Source organism: Triturus cristatus, chromosome 12, assembly GCF_964204655.1.
Source record: "Triturus cristatus chromosome 12, aTriCri1.1, whole genome shotgun sequence".
In the NCBI taxonomy this organism is placed as follows: Eukaryota; Metazoa; Chordata; class Amphibia; order Caudata; family Salamandridae; genus Triturus; species Triturus cristatus.
The window spans coordinates 143,528,051-143,542,964 of record NC_140595.1 but is presented as its reverse complement, the minus strand read 5'-3'; positions in this window follow the sequence as shown (position 1 = coordinate 143,542,964).

Here is a 14,914-nt window from a genome sequence, read left to right as displayed (position 1 = left end):
GACAGAAGGTTAGCGCTATGCGCAGCGGTATTTGTTGAGCCGCTGTGTGTTGTGAGATCGTAATCTCATTAAGGTAATTCTCAGTCTCTTCGGCAAAATTCATTAACAATTACTCTCGGTCTTCCCAAAACCGGAGGGGAAACAGGTTGATGGGAGAGGTGGACGGTTAGCGCTATGTGCGACGGTGAGTTGGTATGAGAGAAAGTGTGTTATGTATTGAGATTTAACCTCAAGCTCAGTTTGCTTACAAAGTAGAAATGCCCTGGGGGTTATGTAAACTCATAATGCTTGCTTTAAATGGTAAGCGACGTACACTTATAAGGACGATTAGATGGCTACCGACCTCCTTATGGATATGTGATCTGTGGTGTCGTGTCAGTAGGTGCCGATTGCTCTAACAGTTCGGCGGTGATAAGTAAGATTTCCTCGGTGGGTAAGGGCCATCCTCTGTTAATGAAGGTGATGGGGGATGTTGGTAAAATGTTGCGATCCTACCCACCGATTTAAACCATTCAAGTATTCCGCTCATGGAGGCGAGATTCGAGATGTAGATTTATACGGAACTATGGTAAAGCAAGAGACAATGGCGGCTAAACTTAGTACGCTTGCCACAGCGGGGATAGAAAGTGGCTGCGTCGATTACCAAGCAAGGTTCAGGGTTACTGTCAGTTACTCACAATTAGTTGCCTCACGCTGCTGCTTGTGACCTGCCCACTCCACCGGGTCCGGGAGGTAGCGGGATAGAGAGCAGGAACGGACTTATATCCGTGGGTGTGTCATGTGACCAAAGGCGGCGTCATATGCATAGGCTTACAAACCAAGTATAAGTGGCGGCCATCTTTTAGTGGTGTTAATGTGTGTACTGATTGTAGTGGTAGCAACAGCGTTACTAGGTGTAGCTTCAATCAAGAATTCTTTAATAACACCAACTAAAAGAATAAGTGTGTGCTGTAATGGAATCGGTTATGATACTAGTGTGTATGATCTATTATGCCGAAGACATGGTCTAAATAAATGGCAGTTCCAGGGTGCCATATCGTAGGGCTAGGATTGGGGGCACACACTGTATGTATCAAGATGATAAATGCATAAATGATAAATGTAGAGAAGAAAGCCGCTACATTGATGGTAATAATTGCAACTGCGCGTAGGTCTGGGCTTTCTCATGCGAGTTAAGTTTTAATCGAACCCCACGGTATTTCCTCATTGAGGCCATTGGTATCTGAGAATAAGCGGTGTATCCATCTCTGCTTCTTTGAGAAGAGGTTTTGTTTAGTTATGTTTGGGTTGGCTTCTAGAATTAGCAATTAGCACTTTCACTTGTCTCCAGCTGTTTTGTGTCTTGATTTGTATGCTAATGTGTGTGTCACGGTATCTCTGGCTCCCTGCCATACGTGCATTGCTACCCCATCAGGACTGTGTGTTTGTACTTGTGCATTATCAAGTCCCTGTTTCGTGCTTTGCCATTTGCGTATGGCCGTTTACTGGCCACAGGCGGGTTCACTTGTGTCCTGTGTTTGGTTGTGCACAAGTTGGTGTTTATACCACATTGTGTTCGATGTTGGGGTGAAGTGAAGTGAAGTGAAGTGAGGGGGTTTTCTAGAGCGCGTCTGCTGCCCGAGGGCGTCCAAGCGCTGGTAATGGAAAGAGACTCTGATGAGGGGAAGAGGAGAGAGCAGGAGGGATTAGTAAGAAGGGAGCAGGAGGGGATTAGTTTCTGAATAAAAGTGTTTTCAGTTCTTTGCGGAAATGCAAGAGGGTGGGGTTGGATCTAAGTGAGAAGGGAAGAGAGGTCCAGAGTTTGGCAGCGTTCAGAGAAAAGGACCTACCTCCTGCTCTAGCTTTTTTAATTCTTGGGACTACGGCGAGAAATGCATTGGTGGAGCGAAGGGTTTTACCGGGACAGTAAGGGGAGAGAAGTGAATGATTAATCTCCGGGCTCGCTCTATGAAATGCTTGATGCGATATGCAGAGAGCTTTGAACTTTATTCTCTCTCTGACGGGGAGCCAGTGGAGAGATCTGATCCCTGCCTTGACTGACTGTCTGCGAAGGATCTGGAGAAGAGTGCGGGCAGCACAGTTCTGTGCTCTCTGCAGTTTTTCCAACACGTACTCTGGGGCTCCTAAGTATAGAGCATTGTTGAAGTCCAACCTAGATTGTACGAGACCCTGGATGACCACCTGCTTTGCTTCAAAGGGTAATATTGGCAGGATTTTTTTCAACATTCGGATAATCCCGAAGCAGGTTGCAGCTGTTTTCGTTGCCTGAGTATTTAGTGTGAGTTTGTTATCTAGCCATACTCCTAGGCTTTTCATATCTTCCTTCGGAGTTGGCATTGGTCCTAGACTTGCGGGCCATAGCTGGTCATGGGTGGTGGGAGGAGAAGGGCCGAGGATCATTATCTCGGTCTTATCACCTTTGAGTTTTAAGGATGACTTTGTCATCCAACTTTTGACATCCTCCATGCATGCTGCCAGATTGTATTTAGGGAGCACGCTGCTTTTCTGTGTCAGGGAAACCACCAGCTGGGTGTCGTCCGCATACGATATGATTTTGATACCATATTTTTGGACGACCCCCGCCAGTGGCCTCATGTACACATTAAACTGCGTGGGACTCAATGAGGAGCCCTGGGGCACGCCGCAGTTTAGGGGTCGGCTTTTAGAGTAAGAATCGCCATCAAAGACCTGGAAGGTTCTGTTGCTGAGAAATGAGCTCAGCCAGTCGAGGGCGTTTCCTGAGATGCCATGATTGAAGAGTCGGGATAACAGAGTTTTGTGGCATACTGTGTCGAATGCTGTGCTTAGATCGAGGAGGACCACTGCCACTGTCCCCCCTCGATCCAAGATCCTCCTAGCTTCTTCCGTAACGGCTAACAGCGCTGTTTCTGTGCCGTGTCTAGGGCGAAACCCTGTTTGGGTGGCGTCCAGTAGGAGTTTCTCCTCAAGGTAGTTGATGAGATGGAGGTTGACGAACTTCTCCAAAATTTTACTTGCCCATGGTAGCAGGGAAATTGGGCGATAGTTATTAGGGTCTGATGGGTTGAGATTCGGTTTTTTTACCAATGCTTTCACCATTGCTTGTTTCCAGGCGGGGGGGACTACCCCTGATGAAATGGAACTGTTGAGTAAGTCCAGAAGAGTAAGAAGAATAATTGGGTTGACCATATTCATCATCTTAGGGGGTGCAGGGTCGAGGGGAGAACCAGATTTTACCTGGAGTGCAAGAGAATTGAGTGATTCCAGGTCTAATAATGGAAATTCATTCAAGTGAACTTGCGTAGGGTGTTCAATGACGCTTGTGGGTTGTGGTGTGACAGCTTCTGAGTTGGGGGTTGTGAATGATGAATATATTCTATTTATTTTTTGAAAGACGAACTCAGCTAATTCGTTGCAACGGGAGATAGAGTCGTGGGTTGTAATTATAGGTGGGGGGATTTTGGAGAGGGTTTTAACTACTTGATATATTTCTTTGGGTTTGGACCTAGCTGCCATGATTTTCTCGTTATAGTAAATGGATTGAGCAGAGTTTATTTCTATTTTATAAGCTCTGATATTTTCTCTGTATCTTTCTTTATCGGTAGAGGCGTATCCCAGGCGCCACTTTCTCTCCATTTTTCTGCACTGTCGTTCAAATTCCCTGAGTTTGCCGAGTACCAGGGGGCGGTTTCTCGGGCTCTTTTTAGCTTGGTTTTTCTTGCGGGGAGGATGGTATCAATGGAGTCCTCTAGCCATTTGTTAAAAGTTATGCTATTTTGTTCAGGGTTTTTGGAAAGGATAGGTTTGGAATTAGAGAGAAGGCCAAACCACGACTCTGGCGGAAGTTTTGACCAATTTCTCATCTTCCGTGTAGTGGGAAGGGGGGGCGGCGTGGCTTTCCATGTAGACCAGTTAAGGGGGATTGGATGATGATCCGTCCAGGGTAAGGGAGTGATGGAGCCGACTGTTAGAGTGGGGCAGTTGGTAAAGACTGGGTCAAGCAAGTGACCTTTGTCGAAGTAGGCGACTTTATTAGTTGTTGTAATTGGATCGCGGCTAGACTAGAGACGAGCTCGTTGGCGGTGCAGTCGGTGCTAACATCAAAATGAATATTGAAGTCACCCAACAGCGTGAAATTCGAGGAGGACATGGCCGTATCTGCCGCGAACGAGGAGGAAAAGTGGTTCAGTGGGCCTGGCGGGCGGTATATAAGAGCCCCTGTTAAGCTGTCGTTAGGAGTGAGCTTGAGGCAGAAGGACAAGCTTTTGCAGTCCGGGATTGGGTCAGAGGTGCAGTGGCATTGATAGATAGACTTATGGATGATGGCGAGGCCTCCTCCTTTCCCGCATGGACGGTCCCGGCGTTCAATTTGGTAGCCCGATGGCAAGGCTTGAATTACATCTGAGTCGCAGTCTAGGGTTAACCAGGTCTCGGTTAGAAAGAGGACATCAGGGGATAGTTCGTCTAGAAGAAGTGAGATTTCTACTTTGTGTTTTGACAGAGACCTGCAATTTAGAAGCAGTAAGGTGAAGTTTTGCTGTGGCTGCTTAGTTTGAGCCGTTTTTAAGTTAGCATTACAGTGCTGGCAATAGGTAGGAAGATTGAGCGGGTTGATATCGGTGGAGGCAGCTGTCGTTCGTGGGGGGTTTCAAAGTGAAAAGGGTGGCGGTGTTACATTGCGTCCTATGAGAAGGATCAGGGGGGGTGGCCCCTGTCCCCGGCCGGACGCGGACGGGCGCAGACGGGCTTGCCTTAGGCGAGCCTTCGGCGCGCAAACGGCGCTCCCGCTGCGCTCGTCCGCTGCGCTTCCGGAAGATGCACATTTTTGTCGTAGAGGGGAGGACGCTATGGGGGGAGCGTGGTCTCGAAGGGGCGTGGCCAGGGTGCACGCCGGAGATAGCGGCAGCTAATTTTGTTTCCACTAAAGTCCGCAACAGCGTTTAAATCGGCTGTGCGGGTTAGCAAAGTGGGGGCTTCTGTCCCAAGAGTAGGCTTGAGTAGGGTGAAGTTAAAAACACAAGAGTAATCGGTGACTTTCAATTTTAAAACAAAACACACCTAGCGCTCCCGGCTTCCGCCTCAGGAGTGAGTTTCCAGTTAGACGCTAGTTTTCAGCGTCTTTTAAGCTGGGCGGGGGGGGGGGCGAGGCCTCGAAGGGGCGTGGCCAGGGTGCACGCCAGACATGGCGGCAGCTAAAGTTTGTTTCCACTAAAGTCCGCAACAGCGTTTAAATCGGCTGTGCGGGTTAGCAAAGTGGGGGCTTCTGTCCCAAGAGTAGGCTTGAGTAGGGTGAAGTTAAAAACACAAGAGTAATCGGTGACTTTCAATTTTAAAACACAACACACCTAGCGCTCCCGGCTTCCGCCTCAGGAGTGAGTTTCCAGTTAGATGCTAGTTTTCAGCGTCTTTTAAGCTGGGTGGGGGGGCGTGGCCTCGAAGGGGCATGGCCAGGGTGCACGCCGGAGATGGCGGCAGCTAAAGTTTGTTTCCACTAAAGTCCGCAACAGCATTTAAATCGGCTGTGCGGGTTAGCAAAGTGGGGGCTTCTGTCCCAAGAGTAGGCTTGAGTAGGGTGAAGTTAAAAACACAAGAGTAATCGGTGACTTTCAATTTTAAAACACAACACACCTAGCGCTCCCGGCTTCCGCCTCAGGAGTGAGTTGCCTCCTATGTGTGTGTGCTGCATTGTGTGTGAGATGTCCCTTCAGCTCTAATTGGGCTCCCCCTTCTCCCTTTCATGCGGTTTTGTCTTCACTTCTGTGCTTGTTCAGTGGTGTGACATTGCCGGGTTGTGTGACTTGTGCTCCTGATTGGTGTTGTTACTCTTGGGCATGGTTTGTCTGCAGTTGTGCTGTGCTTAATTGTGCATGCGTGCCATTGTGCCCATCTCCCCCCGTCCCCCAGCCCCTGCTGGTTCCTCTCCCTGTTACTGTTGTGTCTGTTGTTTGGTGCAGTTTGCGGTCCCCGAGTCCTGCCACCATCTCCAGACTGATGTGGTGGACACCATTTCCTCCATGTCATCCAGCTCCCGGTGTGGTGCTCGACTCCCACCTCCGGTGTGCATTGCTGCCTTCTTGTTGTTGGCGTGTTTCTGTTTGTTTGTGCCTTTCGCATCATTGCCGGAGTTCTGGTTTTCTGCCATTGTCCTCCTCTGCTCTCAGGCTGCATTCATCTTGTCCAAGATGGCCTGCCATGTACAATGTTTTGCTGTCAATGGGTTTGGTGAGGTTGTCTGCTGGCTCGGTTTGCCTCCATTGTGTTTGGCTGTTGTTTTCTGTTTGGTCTGTCTTACTTTTTCAGGCTTTTGTTGTGCTTATTCCCGCTTGCCGTATGTTTCGCGGTCCTGGCGGTGCTTATCCCTGCTTTCCTCATCGCGTATGGGCTCATCACACATTTTCTGGTGTTGTGGTTTGTGTTTTTATCTCCGTCGGTTTATTGTATCGCAGACATTGGCCGCGTTTTCGGCAGACTATCGCATGCTACCGCCGTGTTGTGAACTCCACATTAACACAGGGTTATTTTCCCACGATGGACTGCGATGTGTAAAGTTGCGTTAGCATTTTTTGGTGATGTTTATCACACGTTCTTGTGAATATACCCCATAGTTTCTTAGAATTGTTCCTCACTGTACTATGCATGCAGATATCTGAAAAGTCCCAGGCAACTCAGCTTCACTGGCGAAACGCGCTAAAAGGATCAAGGAAGGATAAAGAGGAAGTAAAGTGAAGGGAGGAACGCAAAGAAGGCAAGGTACGTGAAGCGCAGGAGTGCCAGGATTATCCGCGCTGAAATCAAAACGATGGCTCCTGGCAGGCACTGCTTGGATTTGGTAAGTTCTGGCTTACTTGAATTTAATTGAGTTGATGTCAAGCTCAAGGGCTTCTCTCTTTTTCCCTGGATGCTATTATTCACCGGTTCGCATTACGGAGTGCAGGTCTCTGGAACTCAGACAATCCCGATGTCGGTGCAGCAGTACAAATAAAAGGCTGTTCATGAAAGGAGATTTCTCTCAGAAGCCTTGTCTGCACTCAAAAAGGATTTCTAACTTGCGGGGAGAAATCTCTTAGGACTTACTGGAAAATGGAGAGATTTCAGATTACAAGAATCTCCGGAATTAGGTCTCTGACTTCTGCAACTATGAGAGGAAGTGCTATCCGAATTAAGCTAAATTCAGGGAGCGTCACAAAACAAGTCTTTAATACACTGAGGAAGATTGAAGTGCGCAGTTGCAAGCGCACTCTCGCGGCTTGAAATCTCGAATCACGCGAGTCTTCGTAATTCTGCACTACCCATCTATAACTCGTAGCAAACGTGGGGGCCATCTTAAGACATGTTTAACCTTCTACAAATCTACCCACAGATTGACGCTAGAGGGTTTTACAAGGACCCTGAGTCTTTTGCATTCTTTCTCTCTCCACACTATTGTATTCACTTGATTTCTGACACCCACCAATATGGTTCCATTCCTGATACCACCTCATTTGAGGCAGAGGCTATGAGAAACAGCGAGCATAGGTACTGTGGCCCACACACGCCCTGTAATCTGCCTGCCAGTTTGAAAAGCAGGAAGAATGGATACCTAAGCAGAGAAGCTCAAGAGGAAAGGAAACTTTACAGCATGCACCACTGCCAATGCCTGCAGCCAGAGACTTATTTACCCTGGAAAGCTGAAAGTGTGGTGGCCTGAGAGAAGAAGCCACACAACAGTGACAAGCTCTTCTGAGGAAAGTGAGCATTGCACGCCACCTTGCGGTGAATGGTTCCATCGCAGTAAAGAGAACTTGGCTGACGTTCTCAAAAAAGAGATTGAAAAGTATGTACACCCTTTGAGCCAAGTGGCCACCACAGCAAGAAAAGCAGGCATACAGCGAGCCAACATACGGCACCCATTAGAACTAGATACTCGCCCCGCCACTGCCTGAGCAGAGACAAGGCCAAGAGGGCATAGAGACAATGTACCGTTGCATTAAAGGAGATGCACCAGCTGGCCGACCAGCACCACAGGGCCTCCAATGGCCCATCAAGAAGAATTTCACCAGGAGTTACCAACCCTGCCAAGCATGCAGAAACCAAGGCAGGATCCAACAGCGTGACGGCGCAATCTCAAGGGGCAAGAGCAATGCCCTCTAGCAAAGAGTAGGTGGAAGGGAGATTACCCGCCATCAGCAAAGCACCAAGGAATTCCCAGAGGAGATAGGGGCCCCGTGTGGCCCGAACACAGGAAGGAGGGAGATCATGTACACACCTTCACTGCACTGGCGTCGTTCCGTAGTGGGCCAGAGACTATTCAGAGAGTGCCCCCAATACTGCCTTAAAACTGTGCCATACATTGACCCATTACAGGTGAGAGGAGAGTTGCATGTCCCAGAGTGGCAAGCTGCCACTGATGCAAGAGAAGGGAGACCTGTACCTTTCACAGTGACCCAGAGTTGCCGCCAGAATTCTTTATCTAGGAGAAGAAGGGTATGGAAGCCATTACAGAATGGATCCATCAAAGTACACCTATCTCCACTACCATCCCTGAAATGGCTGACGCACCTGAGAAGATGCCCTGTCCTATTGACAGGACCGGACCAATGAGTGGTCCGTGATGGGAGAAGATGCGTAGTCCAAAGGACACAAGGGAGGAAGCAGGAGGTCCTGGTGAGAATGCGTGGTCTGCCGCCACATTTCAGTGCATGTGTAGAAAAAACATGCATTGCGTGGCCTTTCGCCACTCTTCAGAGCAGGTGTAGAAAAGACCTGCATTGGTTGGCCTTTTTGCCACATTTCAGAGCATGTGTAGAAGAAACATTCATTGCGTGGCCTTTCGCGACTCTTCATAGCAGGTGTAGAAACGACTTGCATTGCGTGGCCTTTCACCACTCTTCAGAGCATGTGTAGAAACGACATGCATTTGCGCGGCCTGTCGCCATTTTGCAACGGTTACAACGAAGACGCGTGGTCAGATGCCACTTTACACATGAAGCAAGGACCAAGGAGAAGAGAGTGTGGCACGTTGCCAAGTTTTCAGAGAAGATAAGGAGTGGAGAGATATAGGATGGTGACAGTCCTATCCCAGGAAAGCAGACGACAACAGGTGCGCAGGAGAACTCAACCAAAGGGGACCAGAACGAGTACTCGTGCCATCACCTGAATGCACCTTCTAATATACGACAGCCACTAGGGTGCGGTGATGTCACAGGAGATAGTTCAGTGGGAGTACCAAACGTAAGCCGCCTACATGCGCGGACTGTGTATCTGCCCAATTCTTCACAGTGACCGTCCAGCCACCTATCACCGGCTGCTTAAAGGAAAGGGCATCCCTGTTTGCTTACACACATGCCAAATAAGAAGAGCTGCACCAAGTGTCCGATGAGTATCATGACTGCAAAGATTCGCATTCACCCCTACTCACTGCCAATCATCACCACCTGTTGTACAAGTCGTCTCATGGCAGCCACTCCATCATTTGCCATGTGCAGCACCACCATCCCCGGAGCATCAAGTACCACGACTGGAGTCCTGCACATTTTCCATAAAGAGCGACGATCTAAAAGACACAGTGGCCATTTGTTAACTGGCGCACATCCTGATCCTGGTAGCGAGAGCATGTTCTGACCTAAACAAATCCACCCCTGAAGTTGCACGAGTGACTAGGCGCTGGCTCCGAGGTGGTCTTGAGGCTGTCTAGATGCAGACACGTGCAGACCCAGTGCAGCCCATATGCAGTCCCGTGGCAACTCATCCAAGGGGCCTCCCCCAAGCGTGAGAGATGGACTTTACTTTGCCTCACCAATGGATTCCAGGAAGTAGCCAGGCCATACAACCGAGACTTCAACAGGTCACAGAATGCCAAGACTGTCGTCAAAGGATCAAGCGACATCATCGTCAGGTGTTTATAATGGACTCCACCTATGCTCCTGATGCACCTATGTTTGAACTATAAGACACTAATTGCCTCACAGCATGAGTGCGCTGGACCGACGAACATCACATAGGTGGACTGTCACTCAACTGACGCACATCTGAAATGTCCAGATTTCACCAGCACTGTATTCGTGTCCAGATGTACCTGGTTAAAGTATAACTATGTGCCAAGATGTCCGGCTGTTCCCAGCTGCACCTGTCCACCGCTGTCCTGTGAACTGCATCTCAGAACTGTGAGACTTCAGTTACTTTTAGTTGTTTTCTCATTCCTTCCCACAGGTTGGACTCTTGTTTGTTGTTCTCGTTTTAATAAAATATGGGAGGGATGTTGTGTCCTGCTGAACACAGTCTAGTGTTTTTGCCAGACACTCCCTCGAGGGCTGGCCCATACACCCACCCCACACCCATCCAACACACGTATCACCAGTCAGGTGACCCTGCGAATAAAAGAGCCCGAGTGCACGTGCTCTTGGCTAGTTTACAGTACCATACCTAAGTGTCCGTGCTGTCATACATACAGTATGTGGGCCTAGGGCCCAGGACTTAACGCTGGCTGAACAGTGGCACAGTGGATTTTGGGCCCGCCATACCTTTTGTGAGGGCACTGTAAGGACATTACCTTCAGATTCAGAGTGTGTGCAAATATTTTGGAAACGTCCTGTGGTAACATTGTCACTGCACGTTTTTCCATATGATGTTTATTTGGATTTCATTAACCCCAGGGTGGTGAAAACAATTAATGTTTTTTTACGCGGTCCTAGGCATAAAATTGCATCACTAATGAGCAGTGCTCTCTCAATTTAAAGCTACAGTAGGGTAAAACGAGTGCCTTCAAGTTAATGTTCTCACTGCAGCACTCCGCAGGAAGCCACCAGGGGTTTTGCACAAAGCAGTGCACAGCTGGGGGTGCAACAGTGCACGTGACGCCTCTGCACCCTTAAGTGCACAGCTGGGGTTCTTCATATGGAATATCTTGCTATGTTGTTTAGACAGCCCACTCAAAAATCTTCAGGTAAAGGGTTCGAAGCTCGAAAATGTTGCTTCAGCCTTTTATCCTTCTGAGGCTGATACGAGTACCACTGACCTGCGCAATATCCCCACATATTAATCAGTTTGTGCCATGTGAGCAGCCATCATTACTTTGCAGGCTGTTGCATGTATGGGGTGCAGCTTTACTCGGATAGTTCACTAGTTAATGTATGGAGGCAGATTGAGAAGAAAGATATGCATTAGTTTGAAACCTCAATTCTTTTGTTGGCGTTGTTACCACAGTTCAGTGTAGAAATGATTGTATTTCCAGAAGTCAGCTTCGGAAATATAGTCGGTTATTTTTGTAAGTGCTTTTCTGATTTTTTCGATGTTGTACTAGCAAATGTGCACGTTTTTTATGACTTAACAGTTCGTTTTTAACCCAAGCTTAGTGGCAGAGGCAGTGGGGCCCACACGTATGAGGTATCTGGTACACGCCCGTAATGGCTGCCTTTTCACCTTAAGGTCGGACGTGGATGAGGAAGCATTTTTTTAAACTTGCGTTAGGGCCCAAGGTACCGCTGCCAAACCACTGGCTGTGTGATCTTGCGCCAATTGTTCACTACACTAGTGATGTCCTTGCTTTCAATGTGATTCAGCTGGGCAGTACAGCTTTATTATCCACTCAGAACAGATTCCAGATTTTGAATCATAACAATTACCTCTGACTTCAGTTGCATCTTCTAATTTTTAGTGTCTCACTACTTTTGAATACTTTCAGGGCTATTTTTAAGAAAATAGCTACCATCATTAAGTGAGTACTAGGTAATGTTATGTTACCTGCCTCTTAAATGCGCAATAAACTCACCAGTTTCTGTAGACACGCGCTTAATCACCCTCTTTCTCCCTCTCTTCACCCTTCTCTCCCTCCCAAAGGTAAGAGAAATAACAACGTAATAGTATCACAAAAGGTTCCACATTACGTCGTTCACGCTGATTTTACAGCGTGGGACACAGGGCCAGCTTTAGCACTGGCGGCGCCCTGTGCGACAATGTTTGTTGGCGCCCCCCCATGACCACCCTTTAACATTGCCCCTTGTCTCCATAACCACTTTCTCTCAGATGCATTAAATTAGTTTTATAGCAACACCCGTACCAGTGTAGGGGTGTCATTTTACATCACACACACACACAGACAATAATACATATGTAGATCAGCGTATAGGAAATGTTACAAAAAGCACAGGATTATAAGGTGTAAGAGTCACCTGTTATTCATACTGGTAGGCAGTACAGTTTAAATGTGCTTGGTCAGGAGAAGCACAAACTCTGAATTTAGCGGCATATTATAAAAAAACAGCGTTACAATTATCACCGCTTTAGTGGCAGAAAACTGCCGCCAAAGCGGCGATAATGGGCTTGATAATATGCCGCAGAGAATTCCAATAGAAGCCCAGGTTCTGGTGTCAACATGGGCTTCTATTGGAATTCTCTGCGGCATATTATCAAGCCCATTATCGCCGCTTTAGCGGCAGTTTTCTGCCGCTAAAGCGGCGATAATTGTAACGCCTTGCTTGATAATATGCCCCTTAAAACTTAACACTATGGTTGAGGTTGTTTTTACTAATAATTTTTATCCAAATAAACCCTTTTTGCAACATTAGGGTAATGAAAAACTGGGGGGGGGGGAAGGTAAATCAGAAAGCTCTAATCTATACCTTGCATTTAGCATTTAGCTCTGTGATGACAGTTAATAGCTCACTGCTCTATATTAGATTTTTAACTTATAAAATGCAAGTAACAAAATGAACTGACAAAAGCACTAACCACTGACCTATTTATATTATATGCACTTTGTAATCTGCATAGTACACTTTCTTTGCAGTAAGCATATTAATCCTCTGTGCTACCTTACAATTAGTCAAAACTTCCTCTAAACAAAACTTCGCTTTAGATCCAGGAAGAACATTAATCACCTGGAGTTATCTTGACGTTTTTATGGTTTCCTGAAAATTTCTCGAGGCCGAAACACAGCAACAGGGGCTTCTATAACCTAATATACTTGCAAACACGGCACCCCCACCCAAAGTCAGCGCCCGGTGCGGTGGCACCGATCGCACCGCCCTAGAGCTGGCCCTGGTGGGACAACCTTCTGGTGCTCAAAATCAGCACGAGCAGCGCGATGCTCCATGGCTCGCGGAGCTCCGCAGAATCTAACAGAATTTTTAGGTAACCCAGAGGAATTTTGCAAAGTGAAAGTCAGTGAATTCTCCCCACTTCTAATTACAGTGTATGCCCATATTACACAAGTTTCCCGCTATGCATTTTTTTCTTTTTACATTACATGTTTCTTTTTGGGTACTATCTTGAAAAAGTTTTTTTCTTCTAAGTAAAGCTAACAATCATTGGCATAGCCAATAGGTCTCGCCTTTGGGACCTTATAAGTGTTTAGCCATGCAACAGTTGCATAACTAAATATTTATAAGGTCCCAAAAGCGAGACCTATTGGCTATGCCAAGCGGCCGTGTGGCCGTGAAAGTGATCGCGATCAAACATCAAAGCGGCCGCGAAAGTGAAAGTAATCGCGGTCAAGCGCGGTGCGCGCGCCCGCGCACATGCACTGTAGCTCTAGGCTGGCCTGGTAGCACTTTTTGGAGCCCTCTCAAAAGGTCTCGCCAGACCAGCGCATGCGCTGGGTCAGGCGAGACCTAAAAATGGGCCCTGACTGGAATTAGAACGTTTAGGTTTTATCTTTCATGAATATATTGTTGCCAAAACAATTTTCTATGGAAAGGGCAAGTAGATTAATGATAATCTGTGGCTTTAGCATTTATATTTACCTGATCATTTTTGATTCAGCCCATTTGCCACATAATTGCTATAGTTTGCAGATTTCACAAAAATAGCTGTTTCTACCTCAAATGGAAGACAATATTACTGCCAAAAATGTGCATAATTTTACATAACATGTTTCTTTTTGGGTACGTATCTTGAAATAACTTCTTTCTTTTAAGTAAAGCTAAAAATGGGCACTGAGTGGAATTAGAACGTTTAGGTTTTATCTTCCATGAATAAATTCTTGCTAAAACAATAGACCATGGAGAGGGCAAGCAGATTAATGTGAATCTGTGGCTTCAGCATTTATACCTGATAATTTTTGATTCAACCCATTTGCCATATGATTGCCATAGTTTGCAGATTTCACAAAAAAGCTCCTTCTACCTCAAATGGATGACAAAATTACTGCCAAAAATGTGCATAATTTGCTTGTTTGTCCACATAACGTAGAAAACCTAGCAATATAATTTAGTCCTTCATGCCGCATAACCCTGGTAGCTCTAAAAATAGTAAAGTTCCTCAAAGTGATAAAGGGATTGCCTTATGATAATAAAATCCACATTGTATTGAGGGCTCTGTGTGAAATATGGAATTTATATCACTGCATTTTGTGTAATGAAAGCACCTAAAGAACAATTTTCCTTCGGTAACACCTTATCTGGTAGAGACAGAATCTAGCCACCAAATCCTTACCTTTGAATTTAGTAGGTGACAGATTGGATCCTGAAGATTTTTCTTAGAGCAATACTACTGCGCACCGGTAGCTGGTGTCAGTTAGCTCTGTGTGGCATCATTGGTGATGTCCTTGCCGAAAGTGACGTCTGCGTCACCTACATAGGCGCCACCTCGATGCGCTTATGTGAGTTACATTTTCACGACTTGCCACACCAGAAGCAAGGAGCCATGAAGTGTACTGACATTGGTGTGTTTGAAAACTAGGGCCCTGAAAGGGATCATCTCTGACCCTAGAAACCTGTCCACGGTACGGGGAGGATGGTGGGTCCGTAAGGAGTCTGTGACTAGATAATGTCCCTGACAAATAAGGTGTTATCAAAGGTAAGTAACTTGTTCATCTGACTGAGAGATCTAGCCGCAGATTCCTTACCTTTGAATAGATACCCAAGCAATACCATCCCCAGAGGAGGGACTGTGAACAAGTCAGATTAGGAAATCCTGTAGGACTGAGTGGCCAAAATGGACGTCCCTGTGAACTTGGTTG